This window comes from Anas acuta, chromosome 17 (assembly GCF_963932015.1).
Source record: "Anas acuta chromosome 17, bAnaAcu1.1, whole genome shotgun sequence".
Lineage (NCBI taxonomy): Eukaryota > Metazoa > Chordata > Aves > Anseriformes > Anatidae > Anas > Anas acuta.
The window spans coordinates 4,954,744-4,971,528 of NC_088995.1; the positions used below are offsets into that span (position 1 = coordinate 4,954,744).

At 43.3% G+C, this 16,785-nt stretch overlaps 1 long non-coding RNA gene across 1 annotated transcript; it reads right to left on the reverse strand.

Moving 5' to 3' along the window:
* Nucleotides 1–2,027: 2,027 nt before the first annotated feature.
* Nucleotides 2,028–6,301, reverse strand: LOC137841274 (uncharacterized). Its single transcript, XR_011088526.1, has 4 exons — nt 6,162–6,301; nt 4,888–4,920; nt 3,362–3,454; nt 2,028–3,103 (listed from the first exon to the last, which is right to left on the reverse strand). It is a non-coding gene; the product is annotated as an uncharacterized lncRNA (long non-coding RNA).
* Between the last annotated feature and the right edge of the window lie 10,484 nt (nt 6,302–16,785).

Here is a 16,785-nt window from a genome sequence, read left to right on the forward strand (position 1 = left end):
GGAAGGGTGGTACCCTTGGATATCCATGGCAAACTCATGCTGGGGATGCAGCTTTCCACCAAGCAGCAGCAGATGCTCAGCTTACCTGCAGAGCAGCAGAACTTGAGCTCTTTTCCCTGCAGCAGGCCCCCCAAAAGGGTCCTCACAAGAGCTTTGCAGCCTTGATGCTGCTGCAGAGCTGTTTGCCAGACACCTTTACCCATAGGTTTGGTAATTGCCTGTCTTCTACTGCCATCCCAGAGACCTAGAGCAAGGAGGGCTTGGGAAAGAGGGCCATTTGGCAGCCTGAGCTTGCCCAGCTGGAGGGGCTCTCAGGAGGACAGCTGGGGAGCATAGCAGGCAGTTCTGGCCAAGGACAGGAGCGTGAAGGGCTCACTGCTAAACAGTCCACCAAGCACTGAGAGATTGGAGCCATCCATTAAAGCAATTTCACTTCTCCCATCAGGTTGCAGGGTTTGCAGTGATAAAAGGAATTAACAACTGCAATTAAACCAAAATCTCCCCTGTGTTGTCAGGATGAGTTATGAGGAGCTGGGTTTTATAAGAGCTCTATCCAGGGGACTGCAAGAGATAGCTGGGGGTGGCGGGGGCTGAAATGTTTATGGGTTGTGATACCTTGAGCTCTAAGCCACTTTGTTTTCATCAGCGAAAATGTATTAGGAGCCAAGATGCCTGCATGTGCAGGAAGAGGTCCTGCTGGCCAGGAGAGCTAGAAGACGTCAGTCTGCAGTGCCTACATCAGCAGGAGACCACAGCAAGGCCCACTGTGCCACGTCCTCACCCTACAGCCTCCTCAGCAACACTATGAGCAGGGGAAAATGATCAAAAGGCAGTGCTGACACTGCTGATGCCTGAATTTTCAATGGTGTCAGTCCTTCCTCTTACTTCTAAGAGCATAGCAAGCCCTCTCTGCAGCCCTGCAATAATCCCATCTAGCTTGTGCTCTTAATCAAATCAATTTTACTAAGTAATTGAATTAAAAGAGCCATTTATACAGAGCCCAGTTATTTTGGGTCTTTGTGCAGCCTTTAGGAGAGCAAAGCTTCAGTGCTTTCGGGCAAGACCTGACCATACCCAGGGATATCTATCCAGCTCCTTAGGGCAGCAGATCTCTTTTCATGCTCTTCACACAGTGCCTGGCCCAGCAGAGCCGTACTCCACTGCAGCAGCTGCCGGGGTACTGCTGGGGTATGAACCAGCAGCAAGATGGATGGTTTCTGGTGTAATAACAACCACAGGGATGATGTTTTGGGAAGCAGAGTTAGCGTAAGAACCATCATTTCTCAACTGTACCATACCAGGTAGAGACAGAGGGAGAAGCCACAGAAAGCTCTGTGAAAAGAGAAAAAAGTCCAAGTAAACTTTTTGTTTCAGAATTAATATATTTTTAATTTATTTTATTTTATTATTATTTAATTTCTTACCAGAAGCACTTTGGGGGTTTCATATGAGTTTGGTTTTTTTTAAACAAACATACCAGTATTGGCCAAGAACAGCAATGTATGCTGCCATTAGTGCAATAAAGAAAAAATCAGCACTTTGAGGGGAATTTTTCAGTTTGCCTACAGGTAGCTTTTCAAACTTCTTCTTTGGGTCTTTCCCTTTCTCGTTCTCTGGAATGGGCTGCAGCCCTACCTAGCTGAGATAATAAAATGTCATCAGTGCAGGAGTAATAGAAAAGTGCAAAAAATCATATTAAATTGTCCAGAGACATCCCTGACGCACCATGCCAGGGGAGGCACCCGACCTCATTGTGCAGTTCCTAGGGCTGCGTTTCACAACAGCCTGATTGGGATTTAATGACAGGGACTTAGAAATGCAGAGCATTTCCCTCATGCAAAATGGGGATCAAACTGGGCCCAAATACTTGAGAATGGAAAAATCTATTAGACAGTCTGTCTCCGGCAAAAGACTGAGAGATTAGTACTGGCTTTATCCCATGGGATTATCCCTGCTTGCGTGTTTTAATTTACTCACTGTTATGGATAGGTGCTTTGAACATCTAAATAAATAAGTGATTCGATTGCATAAATTCTCCATCAGATTTAATTCTCACATATTTAAGAATTATCTTGTAATGCCATTTGTGCTCGTGTCTCATTAAATAGATCTGCAGAAGATTTTAATTTTTTTATTTTTTCTAGTTTCATATTGAAGATGCATGTTAGTAACGCAAAATGATGAACCAAGCACTAATGAGAAGGAAAATCTTGTGGGAAGCAAATGTCAAAAGCACTGCTCGGTACAAACACGTGGGTTGAACCTTTGGCTGTGCCTCCCCTGTGGCAAGGACGCATCTCGGTGGTCTCCCTCCCAGCGTCAAGGCAGAGTCTCCCTGCCAGCACAGACAGACGTCATGTCTGTGCCCTCCTTCCTTCTCTGCACCATTTAATGGCTTCTTACTGTTTCACAGATTAGGAAAAAAAAGCCTTCCCAATGTTGCCAGGCAGCGTCAAAGGCAGAGAATTGCCTTAAATCTCCTTTGACGCCAGAGACAAAGCCATGGTCTGTGTCTGATGGCTGCGGACAGCCCTATCTGACTTTAGTTCAGACAACTGCTTCCTTTCTCAGCTATTCTGGAAAAGGAACACACATCTAATAACACCGTAAACACGATCTTAACTAGTTTTCAGATTGTGCATGAAATAATTAGTTGTAGAAGACATTTCCTTATGTACCATTCAGGTTTAATTAGGAAACATGTTCATGAAGCTGGTCCACGTGACAGAGGCACAGAGCTGCACCAACATGGCTGGGAAGAAGTTTGGATTGTAAGGCTGAATGGGAAGTCTTCAGTTTAGGAAAAAAAAAAATCCTGTGGGAATGAGCATGGAGACAGCAAGTCCATGGTGAAGACTCAGTGGCTTATGGAGAGCCCAGTTTTCTTCCAAGCAGGCCATCGCTGTGAGGAGCACTGTGGCTTAATGCATTACAGCAAGGTGCAGAGGGTGGGTGCTCATGAAGAAAGAGGACCAGGGAAACGTGGAGCATCCCTTGGCTTCTAGTCCAAGAGCAGCAGCAAAGCTTTGTTTTGCTCCAGGGTGGGAGACTGGACAGAGCAGCTGCATTGGAACCTCCATCAGAGCAAGTTTCATGTAAATACCTGTGTAGTTAATGAAGGGAAGGAGGAATCCTGGCTTGTGCACAGAGGCTCGTATGGCACCGGTGCGAAGTCCAGGTGCAGGTTGCAGAGAGGCTTTACCTGCCACGCTGAGTGATTTGTTCTGGGGTGTGAGGGGAAGGACAGCTCTGAGTGGTACCTCCACCATCCTGATGGGTCGCACTCCCCTTTTCCAGAGCAAAGCACCCAAACTGCTCACCCATTTTGACACTCTGCCCTCCAACCAAACAAACACCTTACCAGCAGGCTAATTTGTTGGCTTTCCTCCCTTTTGCCAGCAGCCAAAGGTCTTTCGGATCCTTCCTTCAGCCCCATCCTCAGTTCACGCCACAGCTGCAGCAGGAAAACAGTAGGCAGCACACCTGCATGCAGAGCTTTTAGCGAGCCTGGAGAGGGGGAGATGCTTCCACCAACCACCTCTCCTCTTCAGTGCATTGAAAAGTTCAGCCCACCGCTTGACATCTTTTTTTTTATGACACCAGACCTGGTAACCCCTTCTTCAGGATGCTGATTCCTGCCTTCTGGATCCCATGTTTTAGATGTAGCCTTGCAATATTTGTTAAATACAGGTACAATTTCCAAGCAAGCCATCTGGGATCTTTCCTACAGCTCCCCCTATTTAATCCTTTGGGTTTCCTAATGGAGTCCCAGGTCATTTTTAAATCCCTACATAATGCAAGAATTCATGGCTTCAGCAGCATGATTAGTTGGCCTGACACCCAGACAGACCTCTAGGCATGCATTAAATCTTTATACTCTATTTACTTTTTACTGAAGGTATTTTACAAGCCTCTGAGTTTCTGAGTTAGTTGCCATGGCTTAAAGAATGTTCTCTAACCATATTCAAAAATCTGTTCTGTGCCTCAGATTTGTTTTTGACTTTGTTTGGCACTGAAACCAGGAACAGTGTCGCTGCTATGCAAGATATGTCATGAAACTACATATATATAATTTTTATTCCCTTGTTATATAAAGGCTTTGTGTTGTGTTTGCATTTTGAATTTACCAGTGGAACAATAGCATTCTATTTGGGTCAGAATTAAGGTCCTTGTACTATCATAAAATTCATGCTTAATAGGAATAACTTTGTTTGCTATTTGGGCACTGCAAGAATTATGATGCCCCTAACTATTTGCATTGTTGCTTTTAAGTGGCCAGGTATTTTGGATGCTGTGATAAGTAAGTGCATTGTTGTCAGTCAGCCACCATAATTGGGTTTTGAAACAAAGACTTCTAGCTTTTGGAATATTTACCAGCAAGTAGTGACATTTTCGACAGATCAGGCAAAGCTGCTGACTCGAAAAAGCTTATTTTTTTTTTATTTTTTTTGTTACTATCAGCAACATGACCTCCCTGGTTTGAAAAGAAAAAGAAGTGATTGTTCTGCTTAGAGCTGACAACAGGGTTCAAAATTCTTTCTCATATTCACAGCGTATTTCTAATCCAACTTGATAATAGAAACTGCACTTAGAGGGATATATTTCACTGCTGCACATGCATTCAAACTCAGGTCAGGAAGAATTTTGGCTTAGAGAATGTGTTATTGTGATTAGCTGCTGAGTGCAGAAATACGGTAGCCCAGACAGCATCAAAATTCCCACTTCTCCTTATTATGAGAAGGGATATATCTGATCCATTGTCACATTTGCAAATGGCTTACCCCTTGTATCAACACACACAGTTCCTTGATGCAAATAATAAATCTTACCTACTTTGCTGAATGACAATAATGCATTCAATGCTAAAAAAGTTGTATTTGTGCTTACCTTCCTGACAGCAATTCCAGAGATTTCCAGAGCCTGAAACAAGAGATAACCTAATGAAACGATCATTAGTCTTTTTTGCCATAGCCATTATGCCCCATGACTTCACAATTTCTGGACATGAAACTCTTGTTATTTTGCCTTTCCCTTGCTGATTCTCCATCATGTATCACTATCAACATAGTGACAGGCACTACAAAACTGGTGGTGAACTCACATCTAAGTTTTACACCTCCAGCTCTTCAGGAGTCTAAAAGCAGTACTAAAGCTCGGCACAGCTAAAAGACCAGCTTGAATTTAAGTTCCACGATGGAAATGACCTGATGTTGGCAGACTGATATTCTAGGAGGTAACCATAGAAACGTTCCCAGTAGCTTACATGGAAGATTAAAAGTTGCAAGAAGGCAGAAACATGGTCTGGATTAGTTTTTATTTGTCCAAGGCCATCACCCCAGCAAGGAATTATTAATTATGCATTCAAATTCTTCACTTTTGAGGAACAGCCTCCATGAAACTGCAATTCCTAACTGAATGGAGAGCTCCAAGATGAAAAAAAAAAAAAAAAAAAAAAAGACCATGTGTATACACACATGCAATTTTTGCAGCTCTTGCATTTGCATCATTACATGTGCACACAGGCACTGTAGTGTACAGTGAAGGCAGTTGGACCATGGCACAGAACAGCTGATGCTGGACTTCAAGTCACGGAGCTAAAGCCAAGGGTGGTGTCGGGAAAAGGCTTCTGCTTTTAAATACAGGAAGAGTCAAACCTTGGGAGAGGGAAGGCTGTCAGAAACGTTTGTGTTTCCACGACAGATGGTCTCTGAAGGCCATCTGTCATGGAAACTTGGAGCCACGCAAGGCTTGGACAGCGAGTCCTTCACCACCACTGATGAGCTCACTAAGAAGCTGTCAGAGCAAGAAATGTCTCAATGAAAGGAGCAAAGCAGTTGTGGACACGACCCTGATCTGCATGCATTCAGCTACTATCACCCTATCCCCTCGAGCACACAGTGAAACAGTCTTTTCTGTAAATCCAGGCCTGGCAAAAAGCTCTCATTCCCAAAGTACATGATTATTCCAGTCCCTATACATATGAATAATTCATCATGCAATGTGGATCCACAGCCTCGAATCTCTTTTTTCCCACAAAACTGTGTCAATTCTGTATGATGCAAAACCACGCAAGGTCAGTATCATTTTTCATACACTTTGCACAGGTACCAGAGAAGGTACAAGATTTGGGGCACCCATGGACGCATCACCACAACACCTACTTGCAATTCCCTCTGTTGAGCAACTTCCATGTGTATGCAAAAACAAAACAAAACAAAACAAAACATAACCACCAAATTAAAGCTTTCAGAATCCATATGCTTTAGGAGTGTAGTCCCGTAGTCACTGCATTTGTTCTAATAATAACTAATGAATCGTTAGGTGTGAATCAGAGGAGCAATCATGGTTTAATCATGGTTTAATTTGTTTCACAATACTCCTGTAAGATTCCATGTATAGTTTAATTATATTGAAAACCAAGAATCATTTGGGTAAACTTACTATTAGCTGTTGCTACCATAACCTGCTTACGCCACCTGATGGGCACTAGCATGGGGGTCCCAGGAGTGCAGATGGGCAGGGAGGGAGATTTGGCTATGAGGGACACAGCTGTTGCTCATGGAAAATCATGTTCATCTGCAACTTGTTTCCTCCCAAGAGCAGGCTCAGCCTCTGATGCCTGTGTATTGGCACCTTTGGGCTAAAGTGCCAGGTGCCTTTGCACTGGGGCTGGCCATGAAGGAAGTGTTGAGAGGCTACAGCTGCTCGTGCTGAGTCTTTGTGCTCAGAGTGTAGGATCTGAGCACAAAGTGCTCTGCACAGACGTCTTGTTACAGAACAGCTTTCCAAGTCCTCTTCTTCTTCTTCTTTCCAAGACCACTTCTTCTCCATGGGAAAATCTTCCACCATACATTACATCTTCAATGTAAAAATATCCCTGAGTGCCCCAGATGTTGCCAAACTTTTCCAGAGATAAATCTGCACAAATAATACAAAGGAAGATTGCTTTCAGAGAGAGGTCTGGTCCCACAGGCATTTGGCTTGCTTGTTTTTAATTCAGGATGTCTGCTGCTTGTATGCACCCACCGCCCAAGAGGGCAACTAGGTCTGCAGTGAGAAGCCCCAGCAAATGAATCACACATGACCACAGCCATTGCAGCAGGCATGTCTCACTCTTGCAGGCTACAAACCTGGCTGTTGCCAAAAATAAATAAATTTAAAAAAAAAAAAAAAAGAGAGAAAAAAAAAAACTCATACTTTTAAAACTATGATAATGTCTTGTTAATGTCACAGCATGCAGCAAGGCATGGGTGATCCACATCTCAGTTAGCTGTCTCTTCTTTTCCTTGTGTCAAAGACTAAAAGAAATGCCAGGTGGAATCAAAAGCCAGACAAATCAGACCCAACATATGTTACTGCTAATAAATTTTTGCTGATGATCTATTTGAGAAGTTCATGCTCCTGCCCTTTCTTTGTAGTATCCAGACAGCTTCTGTATAAAATTAATAACAAGAATTAAATCCCTGGTGAGCTTCAGGCAATATCTGATCCTTTTCCCTCCCAAGGACAAAGCTCTGCTCAGTGTGGGTTTAACACAGCTTTGCTAAGCAAAGTGGTGTAGTAGAGAGGAATTGTTTTTTCCAACAAGATTTTCAGAGATTTTGAAATATAGTCCCGATAGGAATGAGAAGCCAAACATTTGTATTTCCTTCATAGATAATTCTAGAGGGGAAAATTACAAGCAGCCAATGAGAGCATTTAATTTTTGCACAATGCAGTGTGATTTTGTTTCTTAAATTGTATAATCAATTACAACATATTGTATTATAAACTACATTATGTTCTCTGCAATCTAAAAGACAGCAGTTGCAAAATGAAAAGTGAAAACTTTCCATTGCTGTATCCTGCAGGAATCAGATCCAATCCCGCCCTGAAGGACTGGAGGCCTGTGAGAGGAAGAAGCAGCACAGGGATGTCTCAGAGACTTTCTCGGTATCTTCAGAAGAGCAGGAGCTGTGTGAGGACTGGGGACAGGCATGGCATGGTGGAAGGAGCTCTGGCCACCTGAAATGTGCTGCTGTAATGAAGCAGTGGAATAGCCCAGCAAAAAAACAGGTGGTGGCACACCCCAGCCAGAGCCAACACACCCAAGTCATCTCCTCCACCTAGGATCCCAGCTCTCTTACGCCACTCTCAGAGTCATGACATGAGGATTAAGTACAGAATTGACATTCTGCATCATCCCAAAGGTCCAGCTACCTGTCTCTGAATATGTCCAGTAAAATCACTTGAGAACAGAGCCTAATGAAGGAAAGGACAAGTTCATTCCTTTACCTGGTCTATGTCCTACTTATGACCACTTAGGACTTACCTAACACTTCCATACACCAGTCATTGTGGCAAAGAGTTATGTAATTCAGTCATAGTGTGAGCGAAAAAAAGTATTAAAAAAAAAAAATTAGTCTGCCTTATATTCACTGCCACATGATCCTGTTTTCTAGCTGCTCATTTTCAGCTTCTGAGAAAGAGTACACAGTCATTGCAGTTCCTCTTCCCCCACCATTCATGCAATTCTATATCCTTAATAGATGCTTGCGTATCTCTTTCCCAGGTTGAACGGGTAGAGTCTACTTTGCCTAACATTGCAGGTCCGGGCCATTCTGTTGCCTTCCCCTGAATCATTTCAAGTCTGTGCCTGCCTTTCTAGCGTTGAGATCAGATCTGCACATGTGTGGGCATGCAGTGTATTACAGAGCTGCACAAGCTCGGTTTGTGTCCTCGCTGTAACTTCATCTTAATGACACCTAAGTCTCTGAGATGTCAACGAACACCAAGCTAGCATTTGCAGAAGACTCTCCAGAGCTGCTCCAGGATCTCTTTCCTGAGCAGTAATAGCCAGCTCAGAGTACACCTTTGTCAATGATTGTGCCTCACTTTGCAATTATTGACATTGCATTTCATCTGACATTCTCTGCCTTAGTCACTAAGGATCATGAGATTCTTCTGCAGCTCCTTGCAATCAGCTGTCATTTCTCCCTGCTGAGTCGGAAATGTCAGAGGCTGACAAACAGAGTAACATCCCTTTTGGCTGAGCAGATTGGATTACACCTTGCAACCGAACTAAGGACCAAAGATGAGGTTGAAGGAAATTACTCATCTTAGGCAAAATAAACCAATAAATAAATAGTTTTGCAGAACAGACAAAAAAAAAAAAAAATCCTAATTAACTTCAAGACTCCAACCACCAAAAACTGTATTTATCTGTCTTATGGTTTAGATATTTATTTTTGTATACGTGGGTTCTTTCATGTTCTTTAATTGTTGTGTCTTTTGTTCTGTTGTACAACTTTAAGAACGTTAGCAGAAGAATATTAGATATTAAAAAGAATGTATGTATGAGACCTACTCCATTTAGATAAACTATAGGATTTTACTGTTTTCTCTAAATTTTTGTAACATTCAGGAATGAAAGGAGTTTCCTAACATAAGGAGGAAAAGAACACTGAGCATACTTAAATGTGCTGTAAAATAACCTGGAATATTAAAATGAATTGCTTAACTAATGAATAGGATAGATTAATACAGCAATGCAACCCCAAATATGGAGAAAACATAAAAAAAGCTCCGATAAAAAAAAGATCAGAGAAGGTTCCTATGTGCTGCTGCCATCTCCTGGGTGTTGAGAGAGGGGTGCTATGGAAAGAGTGTGGAGAAATCTGTAAGGCCGGAGGGGAAAGGGAGCTCTCCTCCAGCAGGTATGGGCCCAGGGCATGAGGAACCTGAACTCCCACAGCCACCTTCAGTTTGGAGGAGTCCTTGGGGTCAGCCTCTTCCCCACCTGAATGCAATCAGTGCAGGTGAATGAAAAGACACACTTCAATGTTTGTATCTTATTTTATATTTTTTCAACAGAAAGCCAAATGGCTCCTTACTCAGCCAAAATACATCATTAACATATGTAACTCTATCAAATCATGTGATACTTCTCGAGTTAGCATGCATATTGATTGGTTATGAGTTATCAAATGTGCCTGAAAGAGAATCTGAAAGATGCTTTTAAGGGAAATGTAAGACTGAAAATCCCTTGCATTAAATTTGTTGAGCTAAAGGCCCCAGTGAAAACACCTTAACCTATTCTATTCTATTCTATTCTATTCTATTCTATTCTGTTCTGTTCTGTTCTGTTCTGTTCTGTTCCGTTCTGTTCCGTTCTGTTCCATCCCATCCCATCCCATCCCATCCCATCCCATCCCATCCCATCCCAGTATTGGCTGTAAGCCATGCAAACTGCCTCATCCACTTTAAGACTTTATCTTCGCCATCTGCCTCGTACCTAAGCAATCTCAGAGCACTCAGCCTCTTTCCCACTCAGGACTCAGGCACCAGCCCCCCTTTCTCAGTTGCCTTTTAAAGGACTTGTCAGTCTCCTTTGTACGCTCCACTGATAAAGTGATTTCATTAATGAGAAATGAGCCAGAACTTCAAAGCTCACACTCATATAACCCCTTTGACCAGGATTTGGGGTCCATATAAACAGCACTTGAGATGCCGGGAGGGATGCTTCTTTCATCTCAAGAACAAAATATGATTCTACCACAAATAACTGCCAGACCAGTTTTCAGCAGCAATATTTCAGCATTGTGACTTTCTCAGCAATCCTGAAAAAATTGGTAGGTTGCTGAATGAACCACGTGGGCAAGCCTGAATATTTGCTGCAGCGTGTCATCCTGGAGTATTTCCAGGGCACAGCAAAGCTGTGTTCGGTGAGCACACGTGCTCTGGAGGGTCCTTGTCACCTCAGCTCTCACCTACCAGCTATGCTCTATCTGTAATCCACCTGAGAGGCTTTGCTTCAAAATAAAACACGCTGAGTGTTTAGTACATTTTCTTACACCATCCCATAGACATAAAATACCCTGCAGATGTTTGATGGTAAGAAATGCGCAGACAAGAAAACTGTAAAGAATTTTTATGTTTAATTTTCTGTGTGAAAAGTTATTTTGCTTGAACTTTTGGCTTTCATTTCATATTTCTGTGCTGCATCCTTGAAAGATCATTCTTATCACATTTGTACTCTCCCACTTCTTGTCCTCTTTGTCTATAGTGGTCTTTGGTTGCAGGGACATTATCTTTGGTTTGAGAGGTTTGGTTTTATATTCTGAAACAGTGCACTCCTGGGGTCTACCAAGTTCCATATAATAATAAATATAATGATATTGATCATTTAAGTAAATAGAATACATCTGCCCAGAGCCCACCTGTGGCTGAGCTGAAGTGGGAGCCACAGGCACAAGTATGGTAATTCCAAGTGACCTGGCAAAGTAAGGTGTAACTTGTACATTGGGATATTTTCATTTTACAGAGAGCAGAGCTGGGTCTCGGTAGTTTGAGGCCAAGTGGCTGCACCAGAACAACACAACAGACCAGGGTGGAAAGGCCAAAAGCCCCAAGATCTCTCCATGTGCCAGCTCAAGTCCCTTTGCACTGCTCCTTCAGACAGTGCTGGGGAAGCAGCTCTGCTGAGAACTCCCAAGCCATTTTAAAGGAAGCTGCCATAATTGAGCTCACTCTTACTGGCTGGGGTCTCCAGGTCTTAAGAGAAATTGCAGGGCAGTTGATGAGCTTGCAGTACTTCTGTTAGCCAGCGTCACTGTGAGGCCACAGAGCCTGCTTTCAGGTTGCTGCCCCAGGCATAATTTATGCAGGAGTCAAGGGTTTTTTTCAAGGGCTTTTTAGCAATTTCCCTTTTTTTTTTCCTTTTTTTTTTTTCTCCCTCAGGTCCTTTTTGTTACAATCCTGATTCAGAACACAGCAATGCCTCAGTTAGGGAAGTGGCAGGCTTTAAATACACAAGCCTACAATTGTGTGCCTCTGCAAATAGCCTGCGTGTTTCAAACAGAAAGCGCAGAGTGAACCGAGGGGTGCCTGGACGGGACCTCCTGGTGCAGCCAGACCTGATGGCCACAAGGGAAAAAAAAAAAAAAAATCATGGAGCCAGCAATGGGGACAATACTGAGCTTTGTAACTGTTTCTGCCTCCAAACAATGCCCACCGACACCAGCAGCTCTGCTGACAAGGGCTCACGTCCCCAGGTGGCTCATGCCTCCTGTGCTCCTGTCACCACAGGGCACACCCAACCCCAGGACAAGGCACAGTGCCCCTAGAATTCATTTATAATCACCAAATGCCTTTCACAGAGCACACAGTGACTGTCACTGGGGCCCTAGCCCTGCAACTGTGAGGTTAATTAGGGATGTCCTCCCCACCAAGCCCTGCTCAACCCCACAGCTGCAGGTCTGACCATGAACCTATTGCAGTTTTGATGAGACAGACCCCACTGCCTTCAGCAGTCAGGTCCTGCTTCCTTTCCAGTTCATTGAGCTCAGGATCAAACTTCGGTGCTTTTTCCGTCCAAATCCATGGCGTGGCACATTTCCTCCAGAAGAGCAGAATTCTGAAATAACTCACTTTTGGAACAGAAGTTTGGGGTCATTATTTTTTTTTTTTCAGTCCACTGGGAGTACACAGCACAGAATCTGAAGTCCAGAGTTTCATAACAAACATGCAAAGAAATGTGTAATTATTGTCTAGAGAATTACATGATTATATTACAAAATGGAGATTTCCTTGTCATTAGCAAATCTCTCCATAGGCACTTTTTTACTGGGAAGCTTTGAAACTATTAGCATAATAAGCTGTTCCTCAAACCCTGATTGCTAATTAAAGCCATATATTATTGTCAGCTCCCCTATTGGTATGTGAGCTTGGTTTTACCTCATTATAGTGTAATAAATGCTTCTTTTTTCCTAGTCTTTGCTTTTTGTTTCCTTTCTTCTTCCTTTTTCTTGCAAAAACAAAGTTGCAGAAAACTGGCTACCACATAAAATTAGACTTTTTTCCCCTCCCTTATGGAGAACTATACAGTTTATTCTGCATATTTTTCATGTCTTTTTCACAAATAAAGGAAGCCCAATGGCTGTATTGACTGCTCCCAAAGATATCACACAGCTCTGAAGCTAATTAAAAGTCAGTCTCTGTGCAGTTGTGATGGAATAGGGTAAGCACAACTGAAGTGAGCAGCAAAATACTCAAAGATTTTCTCTTTGAAACCCAGCCCCAGAACTGCTCCATGCAAACACTAAATGAGGAAGTTAGTTCAAAAAGGCAAGGAAATAATGGTTGTTCTCCTCAGCACAGAGACTATTTAAATATCTTGAGAGTCCCAGAAGGGTTACATGACCCAAAATTACAAAGACAAAAGAAGATCTAAGATGTCAGACTACAACTCAAGTGGGACAGGCCTAGAGTGGCAGAGCAGCTTCCTAAAGTGGCACTACAGCCTGGTAAATGTCGCTGGAAACAATCATGAGATTTGCAATCAGAGGAAGGAGAAAAGACAACAAGAAACCATGAAGTGGTGCAGAGCACAGTAAATGCATTCAGGCCAGGCTGGAAGTAGTCTCCCTACGCCACAAAGAAAGATGTGTGCCTGCCCCACATATTTATGACAAAAAATGCTCCCTGCTAGCTACAGAAGGTATTTCAATAAAGCCTTGAGGTTCCTGGAAAGAGGATTAACCCTTTATAGGTATGCATGTTATATTGGGATACAAATTTAACACGAAGGTAAATCCTTGCAGTGTCTAAGCCTCATCCTCTGCTCACTGTCTCACGTGAGACAAGTAAGTTACAAAAGGGTAATAAAAATTCCAAAGAGTAGAGAACTGGCCTCTCTGTCCCTAACAGCAATGTGCATGCCATGTTTCAGATGCCCTGGGGCTCAATTACTGGTACATCTGTTCACCAAAAAAGTGAGCTTCTTCAGACTGTCCTAAGAGTCCCAAGAATAGTTGCATCTCTGCACCATGGTTAGCATACTGGTACAACCCATCTATTCCCTGGCTCTATTCTTGAGGAGTCCCAGCATCTTCACTGGAGCCTTGTTCCTCAAGTTGCATCTTGTAACTTAGGAGAATTTTCTGAGATGCAATAAGAAATCCACAGGGACATCTTTGATTTTTATTTACATGAGTTCTTCCAGTGGAAGCTTGAACTGGAGTGAGATGAAGCTGGGAAGAACCTTTCAGGACATACAGGAAGAAGAAAGCTCTTCTCTTGTACCACGCCTGTTGTCATCAGACCCCCAGCCATAAGCAGATGGAAAAATGGTGCCATTTACATAAAATGACACAATAATTCCAGAACAGCCCACACACACTGAAATTTGTAATTGCAGAAATGCAGATTTTTTATATGGTTTGAATGCAGACATTTTATGTTCCTCTGCAATTATATTAAATAAGTTCATCTGATACAGCTAAACGAGAAGTTTGTTGGTATCCCTTCTCAAAATAACCATCTGGAAGCCCCTTCCCAGGGTGATGTCTCTTGGATGGAGGACTGCTTTTTATAACTTGCAAATCCAGTAAAAATAATGCCCCTAACAGAATGAAACTCACATCAGATTTTAACTCATTTTGAAATCCCAGGTAAATGTCAATTTGAAAATAAAATACTGACACACATTACATTTTATGCAGGAGGGAATAGCAATGCTTCTTGAGGGGACTAGAAGGGTTATGCATAAAGGAGAGAATGAAAATTAATTGAAATGATTCCCAACCTGGGGGCCTACTCAGAAAGACTCCATTCATCAGAGAAACAATAGAGAGACTCTTTGAAGTAATCTCTAAAGATTAAGTGTGTTCGGGCAGAAGAGTATAGATGCCATATGAAAATTTATTTGGCCTGAGTGAGGGAAATTTCACAGAAGAGGGTTGGTCAGCAATGGAATCTTATCTGCTGGCCAGAGTCAATCCACCACACCTGCCATTTCCAAGACTTTTGGCAAGATATCCTCCTGGACATCCCTGTGGTCCCCAATCCACCATTGGAAAACCCCTTTGACCGATGTTTTGTAACACACCCTGGTGTGCTGAGCCTCAGCTCCTTCACCTCTGCTACCCTTGATGTCAAGAGGCTCTTTTCAACTTGCACTAAATGCATTCCCTGAGCACTGCTCCTCTTCTCCCTTCACCCTCAAGACAACATTTCTGGTGTTTTATTCTCCTTCCTGGAGATGGACAGGACTATGTGTGCAATTTGTCTGTCCTAACGTGGATGCTGGGAGTTGGGCAACTTGGCCCCCTAAGGCATGCATCAGACTTGGGCAGAAGGCTTCGAGCTGTTTGTGGCTGGGTGAATACAGCACAGGGGATGTAAGGAATGTGTCCTTTAGCATTGACAGAATTGCAGGGGCCACATCCAAATGTTTAAATACCTGAATGCTGTCAGTGACTTCTGTCCTGGCTGCTCTCACCAGCTACCTGCTGCAGGTGTCCAGCTGCTGCTACTTGGATGGACACCCAGCAGTTTCAGCCCTGTGTTTTCCCTCTTCCTGAGTCTCATTTTCCTTCATGAAATGCAGCTCAGTTCCCACAGAAAGGAACAACCCAACTGAAACAGCCAGGATTTGGGAGTATCCCTTTTTGTCACTGGGAAAGAATCTCCCATGGCAGAGCAGGAAACAGAACTGAGATCTTTCCCATCCCGGGATTAAATACTCTTCCCATTCTCAGCAGTGTTCCTCAGGCATTAATACCACTTTATCTGAAAGCCATGATCCCACTTCACTGCTTGATGGAAGCTCCTTGGTTGGTGCAACGAGGATTTCAGTCCACAAATCCCACTCCTCTTGCTGATCTGAGCATTGTACCTAAACCATGGGGGATGTTCAGGACAAACCATCATCCCAGGGTCTCCCTGGGTTGGGCTGTTCCTACCCAGGACACCCTCTCTCCCACCCCCAGTTAGAGATACCAGTCTCCCTTGCAGCACCAGGGTACCAATTCCTCGCCCTTGAGCTAGAAAGTGATACTAAGCTGCATATAACATTGCAAATTTAAACATGTCCTCTTACAAGTGGTGCTGCTGCATCCCAGACCAAACTAGGGACCACAGCAGTGCCCTGCCATGCCAGGGAGCTGCATACATTCACAGTCTGGGGGGTATCAGCAATGCAGGGACAAACACAGGAATTGCGTGTGCACCTTAAGACAAAAGTTGAAGATTCCTAAACTGAGAAATGCCAACAATGCTGTGTGTTTTTATTTCAATTCCTCACCTCACCAAATTAAATTAATTAAAAAGCATTAACTGGAGTTATAAATCTTTAAGTAATTATTACCTCAATGATAACAAATTGATTAATGGCTGCGCTAAGAATTATAATAATAATTATTAAAATTTATACTATCCAGTTATTACTAATACTTATTAACTGCCTGCTAATAGGTGGAATACAATCATTGAGCTTTCCCTCTGGGAGCTGGGAAGGTGATACATCTGACAAAGTTTTTGGAAACCTTGGGACCGACTCCAGATGGGTGCTCTTTGCTCCAAACCTCTCCTGACCTCGGTGCTGCAGACAGCGGTGGGGAGTGCTCATCGAGGAATGAGATATCTGAGACACAAGGGAGCAAAGACCTTGCTACTTGGCCATTAGGAAGATGCTCTCTCAGTGCACTCCATATCTTTGTGGCTTTTGTAAATTGCTTTTATTAAGTTCTGTTTCACAGGAGGGCTCAGCTGGCCTTGGAAGCACGGGGTGGATTTTTCTGGAGATTTTAAGGAAACAATAAACACACTGGTCTTGTTTCTTTAGCAAAGAGTTACAAACAGATTGCCCCAAAGGCAGAGGAACCACAGAAGCTTCTCCAGAGGCTCGTGCACTTTGCCTCCTGCTCCCATCATGGTCCCCCTTGGGCATCTCCTGTGGGCCGAAGGTGGCAGAACCACAGCTCACCTGGAATGGTTCTTCATCAGGAACAAGGCAGTGCTAACTGG